The sequence below is a fragment of the Orcinus orca genome, chromosome 6 (genome assembly GCF_937001465.1).
Source record: "Orcinus orca chromosome 6, mOrcOrc1.1, whole genome shotgun sequence".
In the NCBI taxonomy this organism is placed as follows: domain Eukaryota; kingdom Metazoa; phylum Chordata; class Mammalia; order Artiodactyla; family Delphinidae; genus Orcinus; species Orcinus orca.
The window spans coordinates 82,099,798-82,115,633 of record NC_064564.1 but is presented as its reverse complement, the minus strand read 5'-3'; the positions used below and the strand labels follow the sequence as shown (position 1 = coordinate 82,115,633).

The 15,836-nt window shown below is 41.3% G+C and overlaps 2 protein-coding genes across 2 annotated transcripts in view; one reads left to right on the top strand and one right to left on the bottom strand.

The window, feature by feature from the left end:
- TLE1 (TLE family member 1, transcriptional corepressor) overlaps positions 1-15,836 on the top strand; it is a 511,226-nt gene that overhangs the window by 251,083 nt on the left and 244,307 nt on the right. The gene's annotated exons all lie outside the window — the stretch shown is intronic.
- LOC101281028 (spermatogenesis-associated protein 31D4) overlaps positions 1-15,836 on the bottom strand; it is a 218,275-nt gene that overhangs the window by 48,309 nt on the left and 154,130 nt on the right. Inside the window, exon 5 of the mRNA XM_033404785.2 lies at positions 5,076-5,227. The gene's annotated coding sequence lies outside the window, so the exon portion shown is untranslated. The remainder of the gene's footprint in view (positions 1-5,075; positions 5,228-15,836) is intronic.

Sequence of the window (15,836 nt, the reverse complement as noted above, 5' to 3'; positions counted from 1 at the left end):
CCAAACACACGGAAGAACGAGACTAGATCTCACTATTTATTACATCTTGAAAAATACAAAATCTGAATCAAGGAAAATAATTCACAAAGCAGTGTGGCAAAATTGTAAGTTTATATTATAGCACTTATAGCCCAGTTCATCTACAAATATAGCCTTCTCATTGTTGTCTTCTGTCCTGTGCTCTAGCTAATCCTCTCACCAGGAGCTTTCTCTGTTGCCCTCAACCTTCCCAAATCTTATCTAACCAGGACCCACCAGAAAATCTCTTCTTCATGGAAACTGACATTAGCTGATTAATTTGGAAGTGTGATTAGCAAGATTATTCTGAACCCAAAGTATGTGTTAATACTACAGCATCTGATTTGATTGTCCATGGAATCCAAATTCCATCTCAGTTTCTACTCTGTAGATTTGTTCAGCATACAGTGGTTTACAGGACAATTTCACCCCAGTCTGATAGATAATTCAACCAGCATCTAATAATTTGTACAAATTTGATTTGCAATAATTACAAACAGCAATTACAGAGACAGTTAAAAACACCCTTGCTAATATTATAACTCTTTGGGAGCCCTACATAAATGGGATTTCTTAAAAATAGGATATTTGAAGGTAATGAGGGGTATATACATGATAAAACAGATTTTGTGGTAAAAGAAGTTTATTGTCAAGTATAATTAAAGTTGTAGATACCATTTTAAAAGTACAGATTTAGGGGGCAAGGGAAGAGACCTTTTGAAGCAAAGTAGAAATTAGGAATAATTACTGTGATGATCATGGAATGTCAACATCCATTTGATCAAGATGAGCTCAGTATCCTTCAAAGTTCCATTGAGTGCAGGAAAGCATTTGTGTAAGACCAAAGGTAGCTTTGGGAGGAATACCTTTGAAGTATAAAGGAATAGAGTGACTGGCAACAGCCACCATAAAAATGGACTAAACAGGGCTTCCCTGGTGGCGCAGTGGTTGAGAGTCCGCCTGCCGATGCAGGGGACACGGGTTCGTGCCCCGGTCCAGGAAGATCCCACATGCCACAGAGCGGCTGGGCCTGTGAGCCATGGCCGCTGAGCCTGCGCGTCCGGAGCCTGTGCTCCGCAACGGGAGAGGCCACAACAGTGAGAGGCCCGCGTACCACAAAAAAAAAAAAAAAAAAAAGGACTAAACAGTAAACGTCTTTTATATGTGGAACCTAAGAAATAAAACAAATGAATATAACAAAACGGAAACAGACTCACAGATCTAGAGAACAAACTAGTGATTACCAGTGGGGAGAGAGAAGTGGGGAGAGGCAAGATAAGGGTAGGGGATTAAGAGGTACAAACTACTATGTATGAAATCATACACTTCTGAATCTTATTTAAAAAATTAGTTTTCTTTTTCATGCCCAACATTGAATGTGCGTGCAAATTGCTATTTTTCTTTTTTAATCTTTTTTGATTTCAAAATTGGGTAAAACTAAACTTTTTAGGGAAATTTGTAAATATGGTAAAATTATAAAGAAAAGTAAAATATTATTATATCAGACAGGAGAGTGGAGGCTTCTGGGGTGATATCAAAGTTGTATTACTTGACATGGGTGGTATTTCTGCAGGTGCTCACTCCATTCAATTCATTTATCTTTTATGCATTTTGAAGATGCAATATAAATAATCCAATGTTCAAATTCTACAGTCCATTAACTTGGAGGTGTCAATTACTGCCCTACCCAGTACTTTGCTCTCATTCCCTTTTGCCCAAATGAAGCTGGTTGTGCGTTAAGAGATGACATCTTGTTTTCTAGAAGAAATAGTGAAACTTGTCTGGCCCTCAGTAATATTTCAAAACAGTCTTTTTGTAAATGGGCATGAGAAGATGTCCTTCTTAAGCCGAAGACGAAATCTTATATTTTGTATTATTTAAAATACCTGATACAGTGCTACACAACTAGTATGCATTCATTCATTCATTTGACAAATATTTATTGACTTACCTATCAATAGACTCTCTGGAAAACCACAGCCGTTTACCAACTAATCTGGTAAAATGGCATTTGATAAGTGCTATAAGGACACTCAAGATTCAACAATTTCTCCTGGTTATCAAATTTATTTTGGCTAATGGATATCACTTACTTTCACTCCCATTTAAGTCTTACAAAGGGGTACTAGAGGAGGATCAGCCAGTTAGAAGGTGAAGACTTAATAAAAACTAAAACAGAGGGCTTCCCTCATGGCGCAGTGGTTGAGAGTCCGCCTGCCGATGCAGGGGACATGGGTTCGTGCCCTGGTCCGGGAGGATCCCACATGCCGCGGAGTGGCTGGGCCCGTGAGCCATGGCCGCTGAGCCTGCGCGGCCGGAGCCTGTGCTCCGCAACGGGAGAGGCCACAACAGTGAGAGGCCCGCGCAAAAAAAAAAAAAAAAAAAACTGAAATAGAAAGAGTCAGAGACAGGAGGGGAAAAAAAAAAAAAGCAGAGGAATAAGTAGGCAGAAATTGTGCAACCAGCAAGGCCTCAGGGCCCTGCACAGTTTGAGTTGAGCCAGATATTCTTCCTGTTTCCTTGCTTGATCTTCGCTTGATCTCTCCTCTTGCCCATGCCCCCAGTCTGGAGGAGTTAAGCCCAGCACAGATGCCACTGAGACAGTCAAAGCAGGGAAAGGTCCTGGGACCAAAAGTTGGCTGAGTAGGGTGAAAAGTTCTGAGCAGCCCAAAGCAGACAGAGCCAGAAGATAAACATAACCCGTTTTCGAAGGAGCCAAAGGTGACAAGCAGGAAAGACAAAATTACTCATCCAGTCCAAAGGGGGGAGCACGGAGCCAGAAGCTGGCGGGAGAAGGGAGTTAAGAAAGTCAAGTGTCAGGTAAAAGCAGAAACAGAGACTTAAAAATAAATAAATAAAGTGAAATAAAGGATCCAAGACAATAACTGGGAACGATTACTTGGAGTTTGGCACTAGATTTGGTTGAGTACGAGTTAGCTTAATTTAAAAGCATAGGATCTGAGCAGATACCTTTCCTCCTTCTGACTTTATCTCCCACCTTATTGCCAATCCATTATCAACAAGGCATTTAAAATATTTACCAAACAAAATCTGGAAGCCATTTAGGCAGTCCTGCTAATGAACCAACTTAATTCAGACTGATTCGGCCATGAAGATGACCACATCTACTGAGGACAGCTCTCCCCAGATTCCTCCATTGACTAGTTTGAGAAACAGAGCACTTGAAGAAATGGTATATGTAAATAAGTGAGTTTAGGTTCAAGCAGTCTGAGATGCTGGTGGTTGGAAATGCCTTACTCGTGTGCAGAAAATTTCCTGAGCACTTACTATGCCCCATACAGCATGCCCACCCAAAGTTCTTTAGATATTAATATTCTAGTGTGTTTAACGTTTAACATTTTCTCCATTTGGTTAAAATCAATGAGATTTTTGTGAGGCGCTTGATCCTTTCCCACCCCAATTTAAACCATAATTTTGTGAAGACTGGGATTATCTTGCCATATTCTTTTTAACCTCCCTAATTTCTAGTCAAGCCTCAAAATATGAAGTATACACTTGGGGCTCTTAGCACCTCAGAGATCACCTCCATTCTACTTGTCCAAAGGTGGGGGTGACTTGCTCAGTCAAAATGAAGCAAAGTGTTTAGTATCAGCCTTAAAATAAGTGGTTTCTTTTTTTACTGTCTTCTCTTTTTTTTGTTGTTTTCCTGCTTTTCAGAGAAGCAGCAACAATAATTTAAACTTTTCCACTATGTGACCTACACTCCACAGACACTGTATAACAACCTAGCCGGTGCTTAACAAAGGACTTGCGTGATCGTGGGTATACATCACGTGTGTGTGTGCTTGTGTGTGTGTGTGTGTGTGTGCACTTCACACAATGTTGTATGCCAGTATGAGGTGGGAGACGAAAGAAAGTTCGGGCACACTCACATTTATATTAAAGAGATGATAGGACCCACAAAAAAAAGACTTTTTCTGTGATATTAATGTTATATTTTGGAGAGAGGTTTGCAGGGAAGGAAGAGGTGCAGCTAGGGGAGTGGATTCTTGTCTCTAACTATGTAGGGAGGCTCTGGTAAAAAAGACAACTGAAGTCTTTCCCGGAACTGGGATCTTTCATTGAGAAAGGAGAAAATGCAACACTCATTCCTCGCCTCCTTCCCTCCCTCCCTCCCCGCTTCCTTGGTGCCCTTCCAAGGTAGGGCCCGTTGGTGCTGGCTTCTCAGTCCTCCCCCTGGGGAGGCTTGCCAAGGCCAAGAGGGCCAGATGGGGCTGCTGGCAGAGATGCTGCTGATCCGGCTCTTTCTCATCCCACTTTCCGTCTGCCAGTGCTTTTGGTGGTGGTGGCAGTGCCTCATCCTGATGAGGTTAGAATTACCACTCTGCAGCGGGTGGTGTGTGTACCAGCAAGCATCCTGTTACATTCACCAGCTACCCTCTACCTGCTCTGGGCTGGAATGTGCCATTATCTCGCCACTCCCATTTTACACTTCACACACCAGCTTTCTCTCACGACGGTTATTTGATCACTAACCACTCGGAATATCATGATCATCAGCTCATTTATTTTTTCTACTTTAAAGGATGGTGCTGGGGTTCGCAGGGAGCAGCCACATCGATTTCCACGTTCGCCAAGGCATCCGAGTGTGAGCTGCCTATCACAGTGCTGACTTTAACAAATGCTTATTACTGTGATCATTATTTAGCATTTATATAGCTCCTCACAATTGTTTACCCATTATTCCTCAGAGCACCCCTCTCAAGGTGATCAGTATTAGCAACCCCCATTGCAGAGGCAATAAATCAGGGCTCCTGGAGAGGATTTTAGGAATATCCACAAAAGGACACAAAATGAATAACCACACAACTGGTGGGGCCTGGCCCTCCCTCTAGCACTGAACTTGATGAGTTCACTTATTCCATCATTCTGTTTAGCAGACTTACACAGGGTGCGCTCCTCTTGTAGGATACAGCTCAAGTATCCTGAAAGGCCTTCCCTGGCTACCCTATCTAAAATAGCATGGCCTCCCCAAGGCGCTCACTATCACATTCTGGTGTTTATGGACTTCACAAAAGTCCATAAACAGAACTTACCTGATTAGTCTTCTTATGTTCTTGTTTATTGCATGTCTTCACCATTCAAAAAGGCCATCTCCATGACAGTAGCAGTCTTGCCTGGGTTGTTCATTGCTGTATCCATCCCCTTTGTTGAAAGTACCTGGCATACAGTAGGTACTCAATAATGCCTGTAGAGTGAATGACAATGACAAGAGTCCTGTAAATACTACTACTCATGCATCATTTCCCGTGCTTTTTCATCTCTTCCTGGACTTCTGGATATAATCACATATACAGTCCATCATTCTTAATTACCCTGGCACTAACGATCTAGTCTGTGGATGGCACAGGTCCTTGCCTGCCTCTCCTTCTTGGGTTCCTTTCCTCTGGAGATTCCTCCAAATCTTTCAGTCATTTCTTGCCTTTAGTTGAGAGGGGTCAAGAAGGGAGTAGAGCAATGAAAGTTCTACTCGACAATTTTACTAGTTCTAATAGCTTTGGAAAGGTACAAAGTTGAAATTATTGAATCAAAGGTTTCTTTTTCACCTGATTTGTGGATTAAAACAAAAAATCCATCTATGTTATATATGCAATACAGTGAAAAGTGCTTTGAAGAAGTTAAAAGCACTATATAAATGTAAGATATAATTATGTATGCATGTAGTCCCAGTAACCTTGGTAATTGAAAGTTGGTTATACACTTAAGGCTTAATTAGTTTTTTTTAATTAATTTATTTTATTATTGGCTGCATTTGGTCTTCATTGCTGCACACAGGCTTTTCTCTAGTTGCGGCGAGTGGGGCTACTCTTCGTTGCGGTGTGCGGGCTTCTCATTGCACCAGCTTCTCTTGTTGTGGAGCGTGGGCTCTAGGCATGCGGGCTTCGTAGTTGTGGCACTCGGGTTCAGTAGTTGTGGCTCACAGGCTCTAGAGCACAGGCTCAGTAGTTGTGGCACATAGGCTTAGTTGCTCAGCCACATGTGGGATCTTCCAGGACCAGGGGCCAAACCCCTGCATTGGCCACCAGGGAAGCCCAAGGTTTAATTCGGGGTTTTTTGTGTGTTTTTTTTTTTTGCTGTACGCGGGCCTCTCACTGTCGTGGCCTCTCCCGTTGCGGAGCACAGGCTCCGGACGCGCAGGCTCAGTGGCCATAGGCTCACGGGCCCAGCCGCTCCATGGCATGTGGGATCTTCCCGGACCGGGGCACGAACCCGTGTCCCCTGCATCGGCAGGCGGACTCTCAACCACTGCGCCACCAGGGAAGCCCGGTTTAATTAGTTTTGATTGAAGAGTAGCTCACACTTTTCTGATGAGTAGGACCAGGGAAGCTCTTAGAAAATGTGCCTTTGGTTGTTTTTCAACCATTAAATCAAGATAAAGCTTGAAATCCCTTCAAAGCCTAAAAGGTTGGAAGTAATGCTGATTTCTCATCAACAGATAAGAATAGACAAGTGGTACGAAGCATTTGTGCTTCCTTGCTTCAAATTTCAGACGATGAGAATACAACTCCCCCGTAAAAACTCTTAGGCTGACCTTGAAAGAAAGACCCTCTGGATAATCTAAAAATGGAGTTTTCTTTTTAAAGGTTGTCCTTAATGTTCTTTATAGTGCTATGTGCAACCAGAAAATGGTTTGCCTTTTTGTTTTAAATACACCAAATCAATGGAATACCTTGTATTTGATAACATGTGCTGTTGCATTTGGGCCTCACTACAACTCTGTCCATAGATATTATTGTTGACACTTCATAGATGAAAAAAATGGAAGCAAGGCCATTAAATGCTTTCCCAAGTCTTAGAGGAAGTCACCAAGAAGACTGATCTGACTGAAGTCTCCTGACTCCAGTTTAATATTCTCCACAGTAATATTAGAAAACCACATTGGAAAGGAAAGACTCATTCCTAGTACTGCTGTCATAGCACCAAGCTTCAAAGGTCAGGTAAATGTTTTACTTTATGGTTAAACTGGCCACACTTACTTGGTGTGTACTATATCACAGGCCCTGTGCTGTGCCCTGGGAGGTTGTGGAGAAAGTAAAAGATAGGTTAGATTTCCCTGGTTGTTACAACCTAGTTGGGATGGGAAACACACACATACAATCATTGTTGTGATACAAGGGAAGGGTGCGCATGCACCAGGAGAGATGCAGAGTTCTACAGGAGCAGGGAAAGGGCAGTATCTGAAAACATTCCACAAAAAAAATCATCTTTCATTCCAAGATGAACTTGGCGCGAAATCAAGATTTAATTGAGGATATACTGAGAAAAATGAAGAGGGGAATGGGGTGTCTACCAAGTTTTACCTACTGAATTTTTTCTATAAAATTTCACCTATTCAAATTGTATCTACCATGGCAAGATAATATTGTTAAATTACTTTTAAATAGAATATTAAATATTTTCAAATTACCTTTAATAGATAATATTTCTAAATTACTTTTAAATAGAAGTAGTTGCATATTAGTTATGTAAATAGAAGTAAGCACAAGAAGAACTAAAATAGAAGTGGCTAAAGTGGCCTTCCCTGGGGAATGGAACTGGGGGGATAGAAGGATTGGGGTTGCGAGGTGGGGTAGGGCTTGTCATGTTTCTTTATAAATCCTTCAAAACTATTTGATTTTAAAGTCACAGGTATGAATTACTTCGATAAATATTAATTTTTAACTGGCCTTCAAAGAAATGAGTAAGGTTTCTATAAGGAGAGGGAGGGGGGGGGCATTCCTAGCAGAGGAACCAGCATTAACAGAGAGAGAAGGCCGGAGAGCAGAGGCAAGGGGGAGTAATCCATTTGGAGAGCGAGCGTGGGTACACCTATACCTACATGGATCGGGAAACAGAAGCTGTTGCTCTATTGTAGAAGGACATACAAACACATGGTTACATGGTCGCTGACAAGGAAGGCAATAAAGGGTGTTGAACAAAGAGGTGACACGCTCAGAACTGAGCTTGATATCAGCAGTGGTTCTCACATTTGAGATTATGTGCCTGTTAAAATTGCTGGGTCCCATGGCCAGTTTCTTCTTGAGTGAGGCCCAAGGATTTTCATTTCTAATAGTTAAGTTCCCAGACAATGCTAATGCTGCTGGTCTGGGAACCACCATTTGAGAACCAGCAACAGAGTAATGTAGCAACAAGAAGTCAAGACTAGAGTAGCATGAAAATGAAGGTAAAGAGCCTATTCCAACAGGATAGACCGGAAGGAATGGAGCCGTGACTAGGAAGCTGATGGTGGGAAAGTACAGACCAGCAGTCAAGAGAACAGATCAACTGCTTCAAAGGACAGGGGAACCGTTGGGCCTGTTCTGGGTCATTTCAAATCACAAATCGTTGGTAAATCTCCAGTGCCTGGGCCAGGTATACAAGGAGCGCTTGGAATTGGTTTTTAGAATAGAAATCCTGTCTAGAAATTAAGGTGTGAGTTTCATCTTACTTTCCCCTCCTCCCACATCAATAACCTCATTCTAGTGTAATTTACGTTGCAAAAGCTTCTTCCAGGGAGAGCATCCACAGCTGCACCTAGTCAGCAAGTGTATCTATCAGAACATGTAAAATTGTACTAAAACTGATTTCCTTATTATTTAACTTTAGAACATCCTTGTGGCTAAATAGTATTCAAAATAAATTTGGAATACAGGAAGCACCCATCTCTACAGACTGGGACAAAAATAATTAACTCACTCTAGCCTATAAATACCCATGAAAACATACATGAATCCTTTATCCAACCAACGTTCATTGAGTATCTACTATGTGACAAGCACCGTGGACGTGCTTAGAGACAAAGGGAAATAAAACATGGGCTCCACTGACAGCAGTTCAAAATCTAAAGTCTTCTTCCTGTGCTCTTAAATCTGCCTAAGGACTGTGTTTTGTTTGTAATAAAAATTCTAAATCAGGAACAGAAGAAGTTAGCTTTTCTGCCTAACTTCTGCCTAACCTAATTGACTGCTTCTTGTTGTCTGATTATTCAACTGAAGAGAACGCTTCGGTCCTGGGTTATTTTACCAAGCTCAGATATATTTTGCTGACACATAGAAGGAGTCTGGGGAGCATCCAGCACCCGTTTACCTCTGGCCTTTAAGTATAGTGAGCATTTTATCACTTACACCTTTCAATGCCCAAAGAGAGTACCACTTGGGGTTTTTAAAATATCGTTTCCTTTACTACCTCCCAAAATAACAGGGTCACTTCAGGACCAGTAAGTGGTTGGCACTGTGACAGGTTTCCCAGAAGTACTAATAGTTCTGGAGAGGAGCAAGTATTTTCACAGCTGCAGGCCTGGGTGCTGAACTTTCTCCTGTCAGTGAGAATCATGTCCCAGTGAAAATATAGAAGTGGAACTGACCGTCAAAGGGATAAGGTGACAGGGAGTGTTGTTTACTCAAGTCAGAGAGCAACCAAAAATGATTTCTGCTGCTGGAACAAAACAAAGACAAGGGTTGAAGGTCAACTTCCTCTTTTATTTTGGCTAAATAAAAAGCACACCTAAGCAGCCTTTCTCAAATGTTTCGGGTCTGCTAACAATTTCAACTCTATAAAGACCCCACATATTATACCAGTCTATAGTTCTTGGGCACTGAAGGGAAACAAAAGGGAAACTGTTCACTCTCATTAGGATTAATGAAGTCATCCACGGCACCCAGTTCTTCTTCCCCGATCCCTAACCTCATCCATCTCCAAATGTTAGGAATTTCATTCGTTAAAGGCCACTCACGTCCTTCCACATCATTCCACCTTGGCCACCACCATCATAGTCTAAACTGATGTCATCTCTCTCGTAAGTTACTGCAAGACCCTTGTACTTGGTCTCTCACATCCTGTTTAGCCCACTCCAAATCTGTCTTTACATTAATTCACAGTAACTCACTAATTCACAGCATTAGTTCACAGTAATTCATTCACAGCACTCTTTTGGAAACTCAAAACCACTAAAGTCTAAATACCCCACACATACACATAAAACCTAGCCTAAATTTTTTCTCTGGATCCCCATTGCTCCAAACACTTAGCTGGTAGATTAGGTCGAGAAGCTCTGCATAATCTGTGCCTCCCACCCTTTTCCCTTTTCTTATTGCATCATGTTCCTCCCTCCTCACTCCCTCTGCTCTCCTCACCCAGATTCCACCGCCTGGGAACATTTCTCCCTCCCTGCTTTGCCAACTTGTCTCTCCTACTCACCTTTTAGCTCTTAACTCATATCAGCTCCTGAAGGATGCTTAAGGAATGCCCTCTCTTCCCTGGTTAGGCCAAATCCCCATGTTTCAAACTCCTCTGACATCATCAACCGGCTCATGAACCCTTCAAAGAATGTATCACAGGACATGTATATACTCTTGTATGATTGTTTAATTTCTACCTGGTCTCCCCACTAGACTGTAAGATCCGTAAAGGCAGGAACACTATCTCTTTTTGCTTACCATTGTATTCCAGAGCCTAGCACAGTGTCTGGCACATACCAGTTACTAAATAAACACATTCAGAAGGAAGGAAGGAAGGGAAGGAGGAAGGGAGGGAGGGAGGGAGGAAAGGAGGGAGGAAGAATGTATGGGTGGCAAATGGATACTACTAAAATAAGAAAGAGAAGGTCTAGCATTTTAAATGAATGATAATAATAGGTAACACATCTTGAACTTCCAATGTTAAGTCTTAAGATAAATTTATTCCTCATGACAACCCTATGAGGTAGTTATTTTTATCATCTTCATTTCATAGATGAGGAAACTGAACTACATAGAAATTAATTACTCAAAGTCACATAGCTAGGGACTTCCCTGGTGGCGCAGTGGTTAAGAATCCGCCTGCCAGTGCAAGGGACATGGGTTTGAGCCCTGGTCCGGGAAGATCCTGCAGGCCGTGGAGCAACTAAGCCCGTGCGCCACAACTACTGAGCCCGCGTGCCACAACTACTAAAGGCTGCACGCTCTAGGGCCCACATGCTGCAACTACTGAGGCCGCATGCTGCAACTACTGAAGCCCACACGCCCAGAGCCCATGCTCCACAACGAGAGGCCACCGCAATGAGAAGCCCGTGCACCACAACAAAGAGTAGCCCCCACTTGCCGCAACTAGAGAAAGCCCGTGCACAGCAACGAAGACCCAACACAGCCATAAATAAATAAATAAATAAATAAATAAATAAATAAATAAATAAATTAAAGAAAAAAGGAAGTCACACAGCTAGCAAATGTAATGTACCTCATAACTGAAGAGATATTATGTTCATACATAACCACAAGTAGCCAATCTTCTCTGGGAACCGTTTTGCCCAACCACTTTTAAGGGTTTTAGCAACCACTGCTTTTAAGGGGCAGGGATTTATCTTATTTGGAATAGGACTTTGAAAGTAAAAAACTCTGTATCTTCTCTACATGTCACGCTCCTCAACAGATGAACATCAGAGAAACTCTTATCTGGATTTCAGCAGCCTCTGTGTCACTTTTCAGGTTGAAATTTTTCTACATGAATGTAAGGATGGGCTGATTAAAATGAGAACATTGTAAAGCAATCACCCATCCTCACCTCAGTGTTGACTCTATTGCTTTAATGTGCGCAGAACAGAAATTGACATGCTAAATGGATGAAAGAAAGAAAGAGAGAGTGTTCAGCACATGGGAAGAAAGACTGAAACAGAGATATATTTGTTTAGAAAAGAGAAGATGAAAAGGAATGTGCTGCCCTCCCAATATCCACAGGAAGCCGCTCTCCGTGCGCGCCACCATAGATCAGTTTATTCGGGGCTCAACCTGGAATAAAAGCATAATGTTTAGACAAGGCAAAAGTTTCTGGGGAAGGGAGGAAGGGAGGAAGAGCAACAAATGAAAATAACTGAACTTATTTGCAAGAGGGAACTCTAGATGGAGCAGTTCCCTCTATCTGAATTTTTTCTGGCAATGGAATCCTGATTCCACTGGATTAGTATCTATTGGAAAGATGACTGGTAGGAATACCTTAGCTCTGTGATAGGAAATAGAACTGGATGATCCACCACTTACAAAATAGAACCTGACTCTGTGGATGGGATCCACGTAAACAGGGGAAGGCAGAAGATTAAGAGGAAGAGGAGGGAGAGGAGTTATAGTAGGAAGAACTCTGAAAAGGTGCCCAACAAATGGGAGTGTACAATCAAGTAAGATTCAGGGCACAAGTACTGGAGTCCAACTGCCGGGATTTAAATCCAGGATCCACTCTCTACTAATTGTAACCTCCCTAAACTTCCCATCTTTAAAGTTGGGATTATAATCATAGCTGGCTCAAGGTTTTTTAAGGATTAAAGAAACTAATCTTTGTTAGCTTCATAGCAATAGTAAATGCTCAGTAAATATTAGTGCTACTGATGCTGGTGAAGACGATCTCACCTCATAACATAAACTTGAAGTATTAGCTATGTTGAATAACGTTGGAATCCATTAGAAATAGTCAGGAATAATGCTATATTGGATTCTCTTCTGGAGCAGGTCATCACCTAACAGTGAGCTTTATACCTTCAAGGCAGAAACTCAGGGTAAGACGCTATCTTCCAGAAACTGTCCATTATAGGCTTGTCTTATGAAATCGTTTTCTTCTCTCCCTCTTTTAGTGTTCACGCTCCATCTTTTTTCTCTTGGCTTACTTTTCTACTTCATACTCTCTTTTCCAGTCCTTTGAAACCTTTGCTCCTCTCCCCATGCAAGGATCCTGTTGAGACAGACTAAGCAGATCTGTTTCCTCTATGCCTTAAACGGCAGGGGGCCAAGAGGGAAAAATGTTTCCTTTGGGCGGATGCCAAGGAACTTCGGGCGTGGGGGTAGAGTTTTTAATGACACAGTAAGAAAGAAAATATTTATGTTTCATTTTAATTGAACTTTTCTTAAGCTTACTACATTTTAGTAGGTGAAAAAAAAATCAACATATGAGAATGCTGAGAACGAAAATACACATAGCTCTGGCTTCCAGCACAGAGGTAGAAAAAGCAAAGGGAAGTCTAGCAGAGGCATCTTATGGGAAGAGCTGCCCCACCAAAAATCTCAGCGTAGCAGCACTGTCTTCATCACTTCATTTCCAGGATCATATAGATCCTGTTTGATTGACCCATAAAATTAGCAAGATAATGAACAAGCTCATTACTTTAAACATATCTCTATCTGCTGGGTCCACTGAAGTACCTTGAGAAACAAGTTCATAGGGTGTCACACGCAGTTAAACCTGGAAAAATAAGCATTGTGAAATGAGGTGGCTTACTTTGTTAGGTGACTCTAGAAATAGCTACTGTTGTCACTGTTTCCTAAGCATCTGCTTTGTGCTATGTACTCTGCTAACTATTCATATGATCTCATTTAAACCTCCCAACAGCTCTGTGAAGTAAGTACTGTTAAGCCTTTTTTACATATGGGTGACATCAGGCAATTTACTTGGGTCACACAGCTGATGAATAGTGAAGTTGGGATTTTAACCAAGCCTGAAAGGACACCAAACCCGGCACTGATACTGCAATATCAGATGCGGCCCCACCTGTACAGTTATCTACCTCTAACAATACCCGGAAAGGCTCATTATCTTACAATTTATGAAGAAAACAGAGTAGCTGAGTATGAGAACTAAGTGTGTGTGTGTGTGTGTGTGTGTGTGTGTGTGTGTGTGTGTGTGTGTGTGTGTGTGTGTGTGTGTGTGTGGTATAATTAAATGACATACAGTGTCATTGTCCTGTTAAATGAATCATAGTAGGACTAGGATAGAAACATACAGCTCCTCCCACTATTCCCAACTAAAAGAATGCTTCTGTTCCTTGTTAAGTTTCTCTCCTCCCTGGGTTGTCTAGCTTTTCCTAATCCATTTGTGTGTGGACTGCCAACATTTACATTCCAGCTGTGCCTCAGTTTTATCATCTGTATAAGCAGTACTGAACTCAGAGAGCTATCAAGATTAAGAGAGTTAATAGATTTAAAACACTTGGTGAAAAATCTGAAAGTGAAATTAAGAAAACACTCCCATTTACCATTGCAACAAAAAGAATAAAATATCTAGGAATAAACCTACCAAAGGAGACAAAAGACCTATATGCCGAAAACTATAAGACACTGATGAAAGAAATTAAAGATGATACAAATAGATGGAGAGATATACCATGTTCTTGGATTGGAAGAATCAACATTGTGAAAATGACTCTGCTACCCAAAGCAATCTACAGATTCAATGCAATCCCTATCAAACTACCACTGACATTTTTCACAGAACTAGAACAAAAAATTTCACAATTTGTATGGAAACACAAAAGACCCGAATAGACAAAGCAATCTTGAGAAAGGAAAATGGAGCTGGAGAAATCAGGCTCCCTGACTTCAGACTGTACTACAAAGCTACAGTAATCAAGACAGTATGGTACTGGCACAAAAACAGAAATATAGATCAATGGAATAGGATAGAAAGCCCAGAGATAAACCCACGCACATATGGTCACCTTATCTCTGATAAAGGTGGAAAGAATATACAGTGGAGAAAAGACAGCCTGTTCAATAAGTGGTGCTGGGAAAACTGATCAGCTACATGTAAAAGAATGAAATTAGAACACTCCCTAACACCATACACAAAAACAAACTCAAAATGGATTAAAGACCTAAATGTAAGGCCAGACACCATCAAATTCTTAGAGGAAAACATAGGCAGAACACTCTATGACATAAATCACAGCAAGATCCTTTTTGATCCACCTCCTAGAGTAATGGAAATTAAAACAAAAATAAACAAATGGGACCTAATGAAACTTCAAAGCTTTTGCACAGCAAAGGAAACCATAAACAAGACCAAAAGACAACCCTCAGAATGGGAGAAAATATTTGCAAATGAAGCAACTGACAAAGGATTAATCTCCAAAACATACAAGCAACTCATGCAGCTCAATATCAAAAAAACAAACAACCCAATCCAAAAATGGTCGGAAGACCTAAACAGACATTTCTCCAAAGAAGATATACAGATTTCCAACAAACACATGAAAGAATGCTCAACATCATTAATCATTAGAGAAATGCAAATCAAAACTAAAATGAGATATCATCTCACACCGGTCAGAATGGCCTTCATCACAAAATCGACAAACAATAAATGCTGAAGAGGGTGTGGAGAAAAGGGAACACTCTTACACTGTTGGTGGGAATGTAAATTGATACAGCCACTATGGAGAACAGTATGGAGGTTCCTTAAAAAACTAAGAATAGTTTAAAACTAAAAACTAAAAACTACCATACGACCCAGCAATCCCACTACTGGGCATATACCCTGAGAAAACTATAATTCAAAAAGAGTCATGTACCGAAATGTTCATTGCATCTCTGTTTACAATTGTCAGGACATGGAAGCAACCTAAGTGTCCATCAACAGATGAATGGATAAAGAAGATGTGGCACATATATACAATGGAATATTACTCAGCCTTAAAAAGGAATGAAACTGAGTTATTTGTAGTGAGGTGGATGGACCTAGAGACTGTCATACAGAGTGAAGTAAGTCAGAAAGAGAAAAACAAATACCGTATGCTAACACATATATGTGGAATCTAAAAAGAAAAAAAAAAAGAAAATGGTCAGAAGAACCTAGGGGCAAGACATGAATAAAGATGCAGACCTACTAAAGAATGGACTTGAGGATATGGGGAGGGGGAAGGGTAAACTGGGACAAAGTAAGAGAGTGGCATGGACGTATATACACTACCAAACGTAAAATAGCTAGCTAGCGGGAAGCAGCCACATAGCACAGGGAGATCAGCTCGGTTCTCTGTGACCACCTAGAGGGGTGGGATAGGGAGGGTTGGAGGGAGGGAGATGCAA